Raw genomic sequence first — 16,953 nt, 5'->3', positions numbered from 1 at the left:
ATAAGCCACATGAATTAAAAGCATTTGTTATCATTTTTTTTACCTGTCAGATTTAAAAAAGAGAAAATCTGAAAATCTTTTTTTATTGAGGGTGTAAGAAATAAGTATTCTTGAGAATAAAATGGGTAACCTTTGGAGGGCAATTTAGTAGTATTTAGCAATTCCCTGCTTCATTTCTTGCCTAAAAATATATATTCAAGGATGTTTATTTTCAGCAATCTTTGCAAGACACTGGTTGTTGTTCAGTCCCTCATCTCTTTGTAATCCCATGGACCGCAGCACGCCAGGCTTTCTGGTCCTTCACCATCTCCCGGAGTTTGCTCAAACTCATGTCCTTTGAGTTGGTGATGCCATCCAACCATCTTGTCCTCCATCGTCCCCTTCTCCTCCTGCCTTCAGTCTTTCCCAACATCAGGGTCTTTTCTAATGAGTCAGCTCTTTGAACAGGTGGCCAAAGTATTGGAGCTTCAACTTCAGCATCAGTCCTTCCAGTGACTATAAAGGGTTGATTTCCTTTAAGATTAAGTGGTTTGATCTTGCTGTCCAAGGGACTCTCCCAAGAGTCTTCTCCAGCACCACAGTTCAAAAGCCATCAATTCTATGGTGCTCAGCCCTTTTTATGGTCCAACTGTCACATCCATACATGACTATTGGAAAAACAACAGCTTTGACCTTTGTTACAAGACACTGGTAACAACCTAAGTATTTATCTTGTGCTCAGTCCCTCAGTCACGTCCAACTCTTTGCAGCCCCATGTACTGTACCCACCAGGCTCCTTTGTCCATGGGATTTCTCAGGCAAGAATACTGGAGTAGGTTGCCATTTCCTTCTCCAGGGGATCTTCCTGACCCAGGGACTGAACCCGAGTCTCTTGTATCTCCTGTATTGGCAGGCAGATTCTTTACCACTAGCGCCACCTGGGAAGCCACCTATCTTATCATAGGGTTGCTTTAAATTTTGGTATGTGTATTAACCAAATATCTATATCTATGTATTGATATAGATAGAGCTTTAAGATAAACTGCCAAGTGAAAAAAACTAGTTGCAATATAGTATATATTATATACTATTATCTCTGTAAAAATGGAGAGATGGTATAATATTACTGTATGTACTTATACACACATATATAAGCTGTCTTCGGAAGGATATAAAAAACTGATAACAGTGGTCGACTCTGGATAAGGATTAGGGTTGGGAGAGCGATTTACCTTTCATTGTATATACCCTTTGCTACTGTTTGATTTTTAATATCTAAATAATACATAGGCTTAATTTTTCAAAAAACTCAGACAAATATCATATGACATCACTTATATATGGACTCTTAAAAAATGATACAAAATCAACCTTATTTATAAAACAGAAATAGATTCACAGACATAGAAAACAAGCTTATGGTTACCAAAGGGGCTAACAGTTGGGAGGAGGTAAAGTAGGAGTTTAGGATTAACATATACACATTATTATATATAAAATGGGCTTCCCAGGTGGCCCAGTGATAAAGAATCCACCTGCCAAAGCAGGAAATGCAGGAGACATGGATGTGATCCCTGGACCAGGAAGCTCCTCTGAAGTAGGAAGGAAATGGCAACTCACTCTAATATTCTTGCCTGGAAATTCTATGGACAGAGGAGCCTGGTGAGCTATAATCCATGGGGTCACAAAGACTTGGATGTGACTGAGCATATATATTAATATATATAAAATAGGTAAACAACATAGATGTACTGTGTAACATTGGGAACTATATTCAATATCTTAGACCTATAATGGAAAAGAATGTGAAAAATAATATATATATTCAATTATGTATATATACAACTGATTCACTTTATGCTTGAAACAGCATGGTAAATTAACTGTACTTCAATTTTATAAAAATGGTTTGAAAAAAACAGCTCAGTGGTTCCTATGATATGTTACCTAGGAAAATGCATACAGATGCTCACACATGAGCTACTGCAGTTTTGTACTTAAGAAGGAATTAAGAATCATCTACTTTAAGTAGATGATTCTTCAAGCCCAGTATAAATCTTTTGATTTATTAATTGAAAAAAAAAAGGACTGTGTGGATTATTTGTCTTACTCTTAAATATCAAGATTCCTTGGCAGTGAAAATAGAAACTTGATGAATAGACTGCTTTCTAGGAATGAAAGGATAGTGAGATTTATATATAAGAACGTTCTTTCCGTTGCAGAGTAGTTTTCCTTTAGTTCACCCAGTGTACTCTTTCCTGTCTTACTTTGGAGAACCAAAGCCTCAGCAAGTTGTGGCAATGTGAACTTTAACGTTTGTCAGCCACAGAGAAGCCAGGGTGAACTGTCCTACATTTTAACTATCAGATTGTCTATTTCTCCTAAAGTCTGGAGCTGTGACTCTCCAAAATGACTAATATGTTGTAGAGTAGTTCTTCTGTATCAAGTGTGTAGTGTTAGTAATGGCTTGATGAGAAAACAGACTGTAGTTTAGAAAATCTTAGTTTAAATATTAAAGATTGCTTGAATTTATTGAGCACTCACTATGTGCCAAGTAGTGATCTGAGCTTTAGATATTTATTATCTCATCCAGTCCCTACAGTGACCATATGAAGGTAGAGATTGTTATTTCCATTTAATAGATGAGAAAATGGAGACAAGGTAGGATTCACTTACCTATTCAAAGTTAGTAAATCCAAAGTTAACCAACTTCTTAGGACTTTAATGGAACTTTACTATGATAGTGTGATTTAACTCTTCATAGAAGGCAATATCATGAGGCATTTTCTGAATTTATTTGACCCTGGAATCTCCTACCCTATTGAGAACCTGTGTGTTTGGTGCTATGAACCATTCTTTGTGAAGTCTACTGTTCAACATCTATTCTTCAATGTGGAGGTGTTCTGAAATGTTGCCTATAGAGTAGATCATATCTTTCTAGAATGCCTTCCATTAAAAATATTGGGAACTGTGTTCTCATGCGGCTGCAGGGAACCAGCAGACTGAACTGAAAACTTCTGCCGAGAGAGGCTATAATGGCCTGTGGAAAGTATATGTTTATTTATTAGTAATGAATAAAGCTCCTACTGTGAGTCCGGAACTATTAGGTGCTGTTGATAAAATGACAAGACACTTTCTCTATTAAGGGGGAATCAGGTGTGTAAAAAATCATGACAGTATAATCAAATCAATACCCATGTGGGTACACTGAGGACCCAAAGGAGAAAATTATCTCTTCTCGCAGTAGAAAGTGGGATTGGCAACTTTATGGTAAAAGAGATGAATAGAGTGAGGTCCTGCAGGTTGATGAATGGGGTTGGAAGGAGGATTTTTTCATCAAAGGGGTAATGTGAATGGGATAAGAGAGGAATGACTTAGCCTAGTGTTTTCCTGGGCCTGCAGACAGAGGCAGAGGAAATCCTGGGGTGATAGATTCTATACAGAGGTGGTGGAACTGGAAATTGTTGGTGATATGGACCACTGAAGTCTTGTGTGTGCATTCTCAGTTGCTTCAGTCCTGTCTGACTCTTTGCGACCCCATGGACTGTAACCCACCAGAGTGGGTTGCCATGCCCTCCTCCAGGGGATCTTCCCAACCCAGGGATTGAACTCGCTTCTCTTGCATCTCCTGCATTGGCAGATGGGTTCTTTACCACTAGTGCCAGCTGGGAAGCTCACTGAAGACTTATGAATGGGTGGCATGATCAAATCTGTTGGTGTTTCAGAAAGACTATTCTGTTAGCAGCAGGACAATTAGATGTTGGGGTAGGGGAGGAGATGGTGACCTGAAGCTGGGGAAGAGATTGTTAGCACAACTGGACCAAGAGATGTTGAAGGCCTGAGTTTAAGCATTAACAGTGACATGGCCAGGAGGCACCATGCCTGAAAAATTGCCTTGATGAGCAAAAATTGACAGGAGTGTTGACTGATGTTAGGTACTGTAGACCTGGGGTTCTCTATGATTGATTGCCTTCCCAGCTTTTGGAGTTTCTTGGCTATTAGTACCTTACCTGTACTTCTCCAGTTCTGTTAATTTCTCCAGATTCTAAATATTTAACTCACAAAAATTAACCCCCCACTACTTCTTTCTTATGTTGGTATTTTCCATGACTGACAACTTGAGCTTTCCCACCACCTAACAGTAATTTACATTTCTCTAGTTTAAATTCTTTAATTGTAAGTTTTCTCACCTTATAAAATGAACTCGTATAGTTTTAAGTAAACTTAGCTGTTAAAAAAGGATCATGTGTCTTAAACTCCTTTGGGAAGGTGGTTAGTGTAATCATCACTAATCCCAGTAGTACCAGTGATTTCAATCCCAGCTCTGCCATTTACCGGCAATGTCAGTGACCGTGGGCAAAGTACCTTATTAGCTCTCTGCATTTTATTCCTCATGGAAAACAGGGATTTCAGAAGGGATGAAGTAAATGAATATACGTAAAGGGCTTAGAAGAATTCTTGCCGTTATAGGAAGTACTATATGAGATTTTGTGATTTGTTGTACATGAGGTGCAGGTCGTGAATTTTTTTTTTTTTTTTTTTGGTGATTATGTGAAGCATTAAGTTAAAAAATAGTTTAAAACATCTTCAGCTACACGACGTTAAAAAGTCAGTTTCAGTTGTGAAATGTTTTATGTATCTTTTCACTGCTTTGCTTTTGCCATAACTTTTCCTCTCCGTGAATGAATAACTGAAATTCTTTTACATCATAGGCCTGTTTTTAGTAAAGGACGTCAGTCTCCTCACTGATTTAGTTTATATCTTTCTCCTTGAAAACCCATCTGGTCACGGTTTTGGTTGTGATTTTCCTTTAAAGCTCTGGGAGAAATCCAGAGCAAAGTGGATTTGGCAAAGTGGGGACCGTCAGGAATGCTAAGTTCTATGTTCAGCTTGAAACCCCTTATGTTCCAGGGCATGTGCTCTGCGGAGGACGTGCTGGTTGAGTGTGCTAAAGGTGATTGAATGTGGAAAGGTCAGGAGGAGAATTCTGGATGACAGATGACTCATCATCTTGGTCCATATGGCTGTGGAGAAGCATCCTGCACACGGCGGGTGGAAAACGAGCAGCGTGGCTCCATGCCAAGGAGGCTCCCGGGGCGGCTGTGAATGGGCCTGGTGAGCGCTCGGTGGCTTGGTCAGCCATGGACTTGTTAAAAACAGTCCAGTACCACCTGTCTTCACAGTGTGCTTTTTAGTTGGATAAGAAACACTCTTTTTTGTATTAATATGTGTATACAGATGTGGCTTTTCCCCTCTTTTCTTTTTCTTTCTTTAATTTTCTTAGACGTTCCATGAGTGAGAGCAGTTTTATAAAAACAATTTTCATGTTTTCTAAGATATTCAGCCAGTAGAATGTCATATATAAGTCTTCTAATTTTGCTATGAAACTCTGGTTTCATTTTTTGCCTTTTTCTTTAAGATGTTTACTGCTTACTAGGTGATATTGAGGTGAAATAGTAACTAAAGCACAGTAACCAACTCTTAAAAATAACCAGCTTAAATACAAATTCTTCATTTAAAAAAAAAGCTGGTGTGACATGGGGCCTGTCGGGAGGTGTGTTAGGTAATAGATTTCTCTTCCCCTATTTCTAAACATGGCTGCCAAAACCTGTGCATTTAAACAGCAACATGCAAGTTCTCAGGCTCAGTCCTAATTTATCTCAAGTTGTAACAGAATTATCTGCTGGTGACTTTAGGTGTAGGTATCGAAATATTTTGTATTTGCTGTCAAAGTTTGGTTTCATGGAAAGCAATCTTAAATTTTGGAATTATACGTGGAATATAATTTAAACCTTTTTATTGGAGATAAAGATAACTTTACAAGGAGAGTCATCGTTCAGTCATGTTCCATTTGTATACTCCATTTGATTTTGTTCTGAACACTAGCGGGTGCTCTCTGTGGGTAATTCTGGGATTTTTCTTTTTTTTTTTTTTTTGCAGAAGTCAGAGCCACTTGAATGTGTGCAGTGTTTGTATGTGTTTGCTCTGACCTTATCCCAACTTTATATTTTTCTTTCTGAATCAGACCTTTGAAGGGTGTGACATCCCACTGGGCAACATATGCCTACAGAGAAAAAGCCAACAATCACATATCTTCTGAATCACATCTTTTAAGAAAATGCCAAGGGCAGGTTTTTTTTTTCTGTTGCCCTTGGGAATGTAGGGTATGTCAAAAATAAAACATGTAGTACGTTTTTGGGAAGGTCACTGAAGACATTCTCTTTGGAGAAAAAAGAATCAGTCTTTCTCCTTATATGTGTATGAGCGCATGTGTTCAAGAGGGTAATATCCATTTACCTTCAGATGTTTAGTCCTTGGGCTTCCCTGATAGCTCACTTGGTAAAGAATCCACCTACAATGCAGGAGACCCTGGTTCGATTCCTGGGTTGGGAGGATCCCCTGCAGAAGGGATAGGCTACCCACTCCAGTGTTCTTGGGCTTCCCTTGTGGATCAGCTGGTAGAGAATAATTGCCTGCAATGTGAGAGACCTGGGTTCAATCCCTGGGTTGGGAAGATCTCTAGAGAAGGGAAAGGCTACCCACTCCAGTATTCTGGCCTGGAGAATTCCATGGACTGTATAGTCCATGGGGTCGCAAAGAACCTCTTTGTATCTTCAATCACTGTTAAGGCAGTATGTATACTCTCCTCACCTTGAAGAAGGTGTGAAGCAGTGGAGTGACTGCTGAAGAGTGGAGAGTCACAGACTTGAAGGAACTCTGCCGGGCACGGTGGTAGTTCTCAGGTCTGCCAAGCATGGACTGAACAGTCATAATCTCTGGCATCTCACCAGGCTCATCCTTCTTGACATACTTGTGTATAGGAATGAATAGGAAAATGAAAAAGATACATGTATATGTACAGAAATCAATATAGTTGTTAGACATTAGCATTTCAGTAATAAACTGCAGAGAAACCTAAAGTGTTAAGTCTTTGTGAGGGTCTTTGGTTTAATTCACAGTGTAAGAACTTGGGTTCTTTTTTTTTCTTTTTATTTTATATTGGAGTATAGTTGGTTAGCAATGTTGTGTTAGCTTTGGGTATACAGCAAAGTGATTCAGTTATACATATACATGTATCTTTTTCAAATTTTCTTATTTAAGTTGTTACATAAAATACTGAGCAGAGTTCTCTATACAGTAGGACCATGTTGGTTATCTATTTTAAATATAGCAATGTGTATGTGTCTGTAAACTCCCTAGCTATCCCTTCCCCGTTGGTAACCATAAATCAAAGAACTTGATTTTTATTCCACAACCCTCCCTTGTTTGGAGCCTTTGGTGTCTGCATGAGCTCAGAGTATCTGACTGAAAAACACTATAAAACTCTGGATCTCTTCTTCATTTTGTTGGATTCTCTCCTGAGATTCTGTCCCTGTGTCTGTTTCTGGTGTGTTTCTTCTAATTGATCTGACTGTTGCCTTAGGATGAGGAACAATCTTAATATAGTAGGCAATCCTGACTTTGTTTATTCCATTTGTGTTTTCAGGGAATGACTAGATTTTAACATGGAAGCATTAAGGACCATATGGAAAGCAAACATTTGAACATATCCTAGAAAAACTTGGTTCAGAGATCAAGAAACAAGTTGCGTATGCATGATTTGTGTTTCCTGTCAATCCATCTGAGGAAGGAATAGCATTACTTCCTGACCTTATAGTCCAGGAGGAGCAAATGCTACTTGAATAATCATAGTGTAGGATCTTGAGAATACCAGTGAACTGGGTAGAAGGGGAGAGCTAGCACAGAGGAGAAAGTGACTGGCCCTCTTGAGGGCGAGGGAGACCTCCAGGAGGGAGGGGACGCAACATTTTGAAATTGGGAGTAAAGTACAATGTAGACAGAGAAGATCAGGCGCAAAAGGTATAAGAGGTGTGAAACAACATGTGTGTTCTGAAAGCTACAAGCAGTTGGATAATTTGAGAGCCAAAAATTATAAGCAGATGAGGCTGTAAAAGTGGTTGGGGGCAAAAGTTAAACACTGCTTGAAAGGTAAAACAAGGACTTGAATAAGTGTCGAAGTTAATATTAAAAATGAGTTGGAAGGAAGTTAAAAATAAAAATTTAAACCTGAGTTTGGAAGAGTGAATAATTTATTTTTAACTTTCCTTCCAACTAACATTTAAAAATTAGCTAAATTAAACAATTTTCAGGGGGGGCGTTCAAAAGGGAGGTTCTCTCTCTCTCTCTCTCTCTCTCTCTATATATATATATATATATGTATTTATAGCTGATTTGCATTGTTGTACAGCAGAAAACAACATAACATTGTAAAGCAGTTGTTGTTGGTCCAACTCCTATGGACCTCTGCAGGCCAGGCCTCCCTGTCTCTCACCATCTCTCAGAGTTTGCCAAAGTTCGTGTCCATTGAGTTGGTGATGCTATCCAACCGTCTCATCCTCCGCTGCCCTCTTCTCCTTTTGTCTTCAGTCTTTCCCAGCATCAGGGTCTTTACTAGTGAGTCCACTCTTCACATCAGGTGGCCAAAGTATTGCAGCTTCAGCATCAATCCTTCCAATGAATATTAAGGGTTGATTTCCTTTAGGATTGACTGGTCTGATCTTCTTGCTGTCCAAGGGACTCTCAGGAGTCTTCTCTAGGACCACAATTTGAAAGTAATTATCCTCCAATTAAAATTTTTTTAAAATTCAGACATACTTTAAACATTAAGGCATGATTTCTCTATATTTGTGCCTATCTTCTCATGTACTTTCAGATGTACTTATCTCATTTGTTTATGCTACTTACTTAAAAGTCTATAAAGTAAGGCTAATTTTAGATGTTAGAGAAGCTTGCTTCACTCATTTATGAACTAGGCATCTTGGGAATTTGGTGAACTAAGACAGTTCATTGTAAAACTCCATCCAAAGCATATGAGTTATAGTTTGCTAGTTTAATTAATAATAAAACAATTATTGTACACTTACTTTGAACGTGGAAGAAGCATGGACTTGAGAGTCAGGTTTGAATAAGTCTTCAGTAAGGAAAGTTACCTTTCCTGGATTCTTTTTTCTTATCTGTACAATAAAGTATGTATGGCATAGGTTTGCAAGGATTGATTAACAAATGTAAAACTTGTGGTAGAGTTCTGGAACATAGTAGGTGGTCAGATGGTAGATATGTGTTCTTATTTTCAGTGTGAAGATAATTTAATTGATTATTATTAATGTAAATATACATAGGCAAACACTGATATAGATGTTAGAACTTAAAGTGTTGAGAAAATTAACAAAAATATTGTCATTCTATTAAGGATCAGCATATTTACCCCTCATTAAGTACACCTGGGGAAAGCCTAAGTAGATAAAATCACTCATCATCCATTAAACCATATCTAGTAATCTAAAACAAAACAGTATAAAAAGCTGTTGATTTGCCTATTACTAACAAGAAAGCTCGGATTTTGGAAAGATGAACAAGTTGATTAGGGTTAAAAATAGCAGGTGGTGTTGGAAAAAGCAATTATTTTATTATTTTTTCTTGGGGCTGCACCGTGCATCTTACAGGATCTTAGTTCCCCAAAGAGGCCCTCAGTAGTGAAAGCACCAAGTCCCAACTACCAGACCAACAGGCAATTCCCACAGATGATTTAATTTTACCTTTTTCATATTGTTCTTGTAGAAATTATTCATGACCACTATAAAACATTCAGGCCATGTGAAAAAATGCAAAGTAAAAGCAACAAATTTTGCCTGAAATCCCATTAGCCAGAAATAGCAAGGGTTAGCAATTGCAGACCATCATTCTAGATACCTCTCCACACACATAATGCAGGTAAAACTCTGTAAGAATAACACCATACTTTACATACTTTTTAAAAAAGGCATTTAATTTTACTCAAATTGAACTATAGCTAAAGCTAAAGTGAACCCTAAGGAATTAATACTGAATTTCAGATAGAACCTTCTTCATCACCAGGGATATTAATTCCCATGGAAGCCTCTTAAGATTATGAAAAGATGAGATTGACATATTTTGTTTTCTTTTTTTATCTCACATTTCAAATTTAAACAATATACTTTCATTTTCTCCCGTCTCCTCTTCCCTTCCTCCCAATTTTGTTAGCATTTAATGTGAAAATTTATTATAAACTTCTCTAACTTCCCATTTTTCGGTCTTACAGTTAAGAAATTTTAATGAATTCTGTGCACTCATTTTTCCCCCATACCACTCCTCTGTTTATTTTATTTTGATTAATCTTAGTTATATCACTGAATATACTAGAAACTATTGAATTGTACACTTTAAACAAGTGACTCGTATATGATTTTTATATGAATAAAGCTGAACTACTTTTTAAAAATTTTTATTGGCATATATAGTTGATTTAAGATGTTTCTGCTATGCAGCAAAGTGAATCAGTTATACATATGTCCACTTTTTGGAAAATTCTTTTCCCACATAGGTCATTACACAGTATTGAGTAGAGTTCCCTGTGCTATATAGTAGGTCATTATTAGTTATCTATTTTATATATAGTAGTGTCTATATGTCAATCCCAATCTCCCAATTTATTCCTTTCCTGCTACACCTCCGCCTGGTAACCATGTTTGTTTTCTACATCTGTGACTCTATTTCTGTTTTGTAAATAAGTTTATTTGCATTGTTTTTAACACAGCTTTCCCATTCATCACGTGGTTTACTAGATTTTATTGAATGCCTTTCTTCTCTCCCTCTGTTCCCTTCTCTGCTGCCCTCCTGGCAGAACAGCCCCTGAGGTGCTATATTCCGTGAATTTTCATGTTTGAAAACATCTCCTTATTGTTCAGTGGTTCAGCTGACTGTGCTATTCTCAAGTGGTAGTAGTCGTGTTCCATTGTCTTCTGGCCTGGATTATTGCTCTGTAGAAGCCCAAGGCCAGTTTGACTTTTCTCCCTTTTGTGAATATGGTTCCTTTTCTTGTATAGACTTTCTGAATAATTATTTCTTCATATTTTAAGTAAATAGAATCTCTCAATATTGATTTTGTTTTTCCTCTTATATATAGTGTGTCCTTTTGATCTCCAGTTCAGTTCTTTCCTTTCTGGAAAACTCTCCTATATAATGGGCGTCCCTGGTGACTCGGCGATAAAGAATCTACCTGCCAAACAGGAGACATGGGTTTGATCCCTGGATCCGGAAGATCCCCTGGAGAAGGCAATGGCAACCCACTCCAGTACTCTGGCCTGAGAAACCTCATGGACAGAGGAGCCTGGTGGGCGACAGTCCATGGGGTCGCAAAGAGTTGGATACGACTTAGCAACTAAACAGCACAATTCTGGTATTAGATCTTTTTGTTGGTCCATATGTTCAGTTTTTCTATTATTGGATGCTATATTCTTTGCTGTATGTGTCTTTATTGTATTTTGTTTAAGTTTTTCTTGCTGCCGTGTTTCCTTTTGCCTTCATACCTGTTCAGGGGAGAAAAAATCTGCTTGTTTTCCATAACTATCCTATAATCTCTCTGCCTTTTGGTTCCGTGCATGCTATGCTCCAGGGACTTTGTATTATTCACTCTGCACTCCCCTGCCCCCCACCCTCCCCATCCATGTGCATCACTGCCTTCACATCTCTACTCAGGTATCCCCTCCTGGATGAATTCTTCGTGTCCCACCCTCTCTATCCACGTCACTCTTCCTTCTTACCTTGTAATCATGTGATGTGAGTTATATATCTGTATTTTGGTGCTTCGTACTTCCTCATGCCCCCACCCTAGGTGTACGGCTCAGAAAGCAGAGATCATATTTGTGTCATTCATGGTTGTACTGCCAGTGCCACCCATTGTGTGTGCCTATAGGAAAGGTTAATAAGTATCTGTCCAATTATGGAAAGTCTGGCCTGCAGCCTACAGCTAAGCCTGTGTAGGGGATGCTTGGGGCAGAAAATGTGAGCTGTGGTGAAATAATTTACAAGTTCCTTTTGTTTCGACTGAGACACAATGGGACCAATTTTTCCCTAATTTCTTCTAGAGACTAATGTTGAGAGAATGAGAAAGCAGAATTCTTAAACAGAAGAGCCTTTAAGCAAAAGTTTTGCAGATGCAGCGCCTTCCTCAGTGCAATATACATCTTCCCTTACTGGGAAGAGGGCTTCGTGCTTTTAGAATAGCTTGTTTAAGAACAGGGATTTCAAGTTAGTTGTTGTCAGCTACATCCTTAAACAGGATAGATCCTTTCACTGATGCCACAAGATGTCCATACCATCTGGGAATTTCCCTACGAATGCCTGCCTACTAGGAATTCTTTAATTTCAATGAGCCATTTCCAAGATCCAAACTTGTGATTCAAAACCAAATTTTCTGTATCCTGTATTTATCAGTAGATCACTCAGTAATGATTATAGCCTATCTAGGTTTTTAAATCATTTACTACTAACCTATAAGCTCTTTGAAAGCAGTACTCACTTCTTACAAATTTCTAAAACTCGAGGATATATAACAAGAGTCCAAGTGTCCCTGGAAGATCTCAATGAGCAGGAAGCATGCCCTCGAGCACTCCTGGCGCAGAGGGAACTATGAGCTCACACAGTGATAGGAGGTAGCATAAGCCCCCTTTGCCAACATCTGGAGCACAGCTGCTTCTTAATCTTTTCACCATCTGTTAATACAAATTGGCTGAAATAGAATATGGAGGTCTCAGATATGCATACAAATAAATATTGTGTAAACAGATAAGATACGAGAGAGAAAACTCCTTCACAAAACAGATTTTGATGGTGATTAGTTTTAAGTTAATACTAAGTGGGTGGTGTGAATGCCCCACTGGGTTAGGGGAAACTGGAAGAATGACTGCTTTCAGCTTTAATCCTTCAGTGATTAATTGTAATGAACAATCTGTAACCTGATTCTTATTTGCCCACAACTGGGAAGAGATGGGTGGTCAGAAGCCTCCATGTTGGCCCCAGATCTTACTGGAGGTAGGAAGGCACCCTGAGGTTGCTTGACCTTTTTGCAAGCTGCTGACCCCAGGCGGATGTTGGAAGTTGCCCTTCAGAAGTGCCCTTTTATTTCCATCAAGTGGAGGGCTTTCTTTTCTGCCTGGGAATGTAGTGGTGGACTCTGGCTCTGTGCCCTTCCTCTGGAGTGAATGCACTCCAAATTAGAAAAACAGAAATGTCCTAGTTCCTCTAGCCCTCCGCTGCCTTGGCATGTTGCCGTGACCCCTCCTTCTCCAGCTGCCCTCCCCCAGGCTCTTGGCGTGGCTGAGAGGGGCTGGGGTCAAGGCCCAGTGGCCAGCACTGCTGGGAACATATTACCAGTCCCGAATTTAGTGACATCTCCCTGCACCTAGTACATCTTTTGGGGAGGTCTAAGAAACAACCTGTGAAGCACTGTAACCAGTGATGAAACACGATTGCTTCTGAGAGACATTTAACTTCATAATATTACTGCTTTCAGCATGGGCGGGCTGTTTGAACAGGACAGAGCAGCTTTTCCAGGTCAGGTTTTGAGATGAGATAATCCCACTGGGTTTCCTGGATGGTGCAGTGGTGAAGAATCCACCTGCCAATGCAGCAGACGCAAGAGATGGGGGTTAGATCCCTGGTTTGGAAAGATCTCCTGCAGAAGGAAATGGCAATCTACTCTAGTATTCTTCCCTGGAGAATCCCATGGACAGAGGAGCCTGGTGGGCTACCGTCCATGGGCTCACAAAGAGTTAAATGACTGAATGACTAAGGACGCACTCAGGGATCCCAGGGATCCCATGAGGTAGGTGTTTCGTTCTCCTGATCAGAAACCATGCAGCAGAACAGTCTCATGTGTAGTTAGAGGGAGGAAAATGAGCTTTCTGTGCCTAAATATGATGCTTATTTTATTTGATCTGTTGGACTTTCTGGTTTCCTCAACAGTGGAATATCTTCACTTGGAATAGCCTGATACTGCTAGTCATTTAAAAGCATGTCTTTGAGGATTACTTTTAGTAAAAAATAAAAGCATACCACAGTTGCTGTTCTAAGTGGAAAAATTATTAATGCTGCCACCTGTTGACAGAACTTGAGTGTGCATCAGTCCACTTGGTCAGTAATTCCTGCCTGCCTGGAATACCATATCCATGTGGGACCGTATCCTGGGCGTTTCGGGAATAAACACAGCCTCAGGGATCTTGTAATTTTAGTAGGCACCATGAGCCAGCATGTTTAAAGAATAGTGGATATCCATAGCTAGAGTGGCAAGCTCTCCTTGGGCCTGCCTAGTCTAAATCACTTAATTATGTGTTTAAGGACTTTATGTATGCATTGAAATACTTTCACGTTCAGAATAACTATTCCTATTTATATTCAGCTTTTCTCTTACAAGACTTCCCAGGGATCATGGTTTAACATTCCCTACGTTTGTTCTTTGTTTCCTTTCAAATCCCAATATCTTAGCAATTCAAAATACTGAGTTGAATCTCATATGAAGAGTGGCTTTCTAGAAGAGAATTTGGATGAGTGGATATCAAATGATAACTAGATGTATTCTAAAGTAAGTGCCCACATTTACCCCACCTCCCAAGTAAACATGACCATCTCGTGTTCTGATACAGGGACATCCTGCTTGACAAGTTTCAGATAGTCTGCATTCTATCCCTCTGACTTCATGTTCTTTTTAAAAAATATATATGGATGGATAATGATGTCCTTTTTAAAATGGCTTGAAATGTTCTGGTCACGTTGCACCTCTTCTGACATTCTCTGCTGAGAATTACAAATGAATTACTTTGAGGATTTGCTCAGCCCACCTTGGAGACACTGATGTAAATCAGTTCAGGGGATTCTGGAGCTACCATGCTGCCTTTTAGAATACTGCTTTCTATTTTGTGGCCTGAAGTCTTTTATTTATTTATCCAATCCATTGATTTACGTATTTGGCTGCACGGGGCCTTCTAAGTTGCAGCATGTGGGATCTTTTGTTGCGGCATGCAGGCTTCCCTATAGTTGTGGCATGGGGGCTCCAGAGTGTGTCTTCTCCGTAGTTGCCCTGTGGCGTGTGGGATCTAGTTCCCCGATCAGGGATCAGACCTGCATAGCCCAGAAAAACAGGCTGAGAAGGCTCAAGTTTGACAGTGACCTAAAGGTGGAGAGAATTGTAACCAGGCATGTTGACTGTTCTCATTGTTGCCATTGGACTAAATCTCAGGAACTTGAGTGATGGAGCCATTGTTACACAAAGATGCTCAGGACCATGTAATATTAAGGCTTCGTTTCAATGCTCCCCAAAGTATTAAGTGCATATATTTAAATTTTTCACTTATCACAGGGAAATTTAAAATTGATTCATAAAAAAATCACCTTTTTCAATATTTCAAAGGATATGGAAATTTGTAAAGTATAACATTTTACTTCTTAAATGCCATTTTTCCTTAATGAAATTTTGTGCGCTTCCTGTTGGGTTTTTTGATCATCTAATACTCGAGTCATTTTTGGGGTCTGTATATACTAGCCACAGATTTTCTATGCAGTAAACATGGCTTATATATAAATTATAAATTTATAAAACAACAACAACAACCATGCATTCACTGCACTGGGAGGCAGATCCTTAACCACTGGACCACCAGGGAAGTCCTTGTCCTGAAGCCTTAAAGTTAGGATCTGTAGATTGAAGGATATTCATATTTTAATTGTCTCATAGACAGATGAACACCGTTCCCCTACTCCATGGAGCGTTTGTTCTTTTGGCTAACTAGAGTGACAGACAGGACCTGTGACCTGGGCTGTCAGCTGTGGCTGAGCTGAGCTCCCTGGTGCCTGGGTGGGGACCAGAATGTGGAGTGTGTGTGCTGAGCTGTAATTACGGCAGAGTGCAAAGAGCAACCAGCGACCCCCCCAAAGTGTTAGAAAATCTCAGAAGAGAATTTAAATATGGGTCTGAATGTGAGAGCCCAGTAGGTTGGCACTATCCAACATGTTTTTGAAATCTGTTCCTGATGAATCGAACTTATTTTGTACATGATTCCATTTTCCACCAATTCCTCCAGAGGCCCTCAAAAAACTCAGAAACAGTTCTAGGGGAAATGAGCAGACTGCCTTCAACCCTTATTAGACAAGGAAAGTTTAACCAACAAGATGTGAGCTTTTATTTGTTGGGGGAACTGGTCTTTCTTAGAGCTGCCTCTTCTTTCCTAGGGCTCTTTTGAGCTCTACCCAAAGGATAAAGAACAATGTTTTCTTGTCAGGGTAGCAGCTAAGTGATGCTGGAAAATGAGGCCCCAGGAACTGTGACTGAGAATTCAGGTCTTTAAGTGATCTCTAAAATTCTGTACACACTCATCAATTAAAATGTTGCTTACATCTTCAGTATGTGGGTGTGCGTGTGTGTGCTCAGTTGTGTCTGACTCTTTGCAACCCCATGGACTAGTAGCCAGCCCAGGCGCCTCTGTCCATGGGATTTTCCAAGCAAGAATACTGGAGTGGGTTGCCATTCCTACTCCAGGGGATCTTCCCAACCCAGGGACTGAACGTGTGTCTCTTGTGTCTCCTGAATTGGCAGACAAATTCTTTACCGTCTGAGCCACCAGCGAAGTCCACAGTCACATGCTATGAAACCCCAATTCAGAAAGTCGGTTTGTTTTTGAACTAAATCAAAAGAGAAGTTGCTTAATGAATTGATTTTAAAGTCATCAAACCATTCCATAATGGAAAGAGGGCTACATATTTAGTTTACAGAGCTCAAGAGAGTCATATAATTTCATGGAATTATTTACAAATAAGGAAGACTAATCAAAGAAGTATGTTCACTGAATAGAAAACTAGAAGACAACTACCCAAGTGTTTGCCCACTGTGCGCCAGGCAGTGCTAAGGCCAAGGTGTCCACATTGTACTTGGTCTTAGGCAGATATGATTTGATATTTTACTTCCTCAAATACCAGGTAGTCATAATCTGATCTAACAGAAATTATGAGAGGCGAAAACTAGTTAACAGTTTATTTAAAGGCAATATATATTTTTTCTGTTTTGAAAACACTTTATCTCAGTTCCCATTGCAGAAGCACCATGAACATACTTCCAGTCATAAT

General features: G+C 39.4%; 1 protein-coding gene across 2 annotated transcripts in view; it reads left to right on the top strand.

Moving 5' to 3' along the window:
- The window catches only part of AK4 (adenylate kinase 4), an 83,502-nt gene that overhangs the window by 52,596 nt on the left and 13,953 nt on the right, over positions 1 to 16,953 (top strand). The window lies entirely within an intron of this gene.

Source organism: Muntiacus reevesi, chromosome 1, assembly GCF_963930625.1.
Source record: "Muntiacus reevesi chromosome 1, mMunRee1.1, whole genome shotgun sequence".
Lineage (NCBI taxonomy): Eukaryota > Metazoa > Chordata > Mammalia > Artiodactyla > Cervidae > Muntiacus > Muntiacus reevesi.
This window is presented reverse-complemented; position numbering and strand designations above follow the sequence as displayed.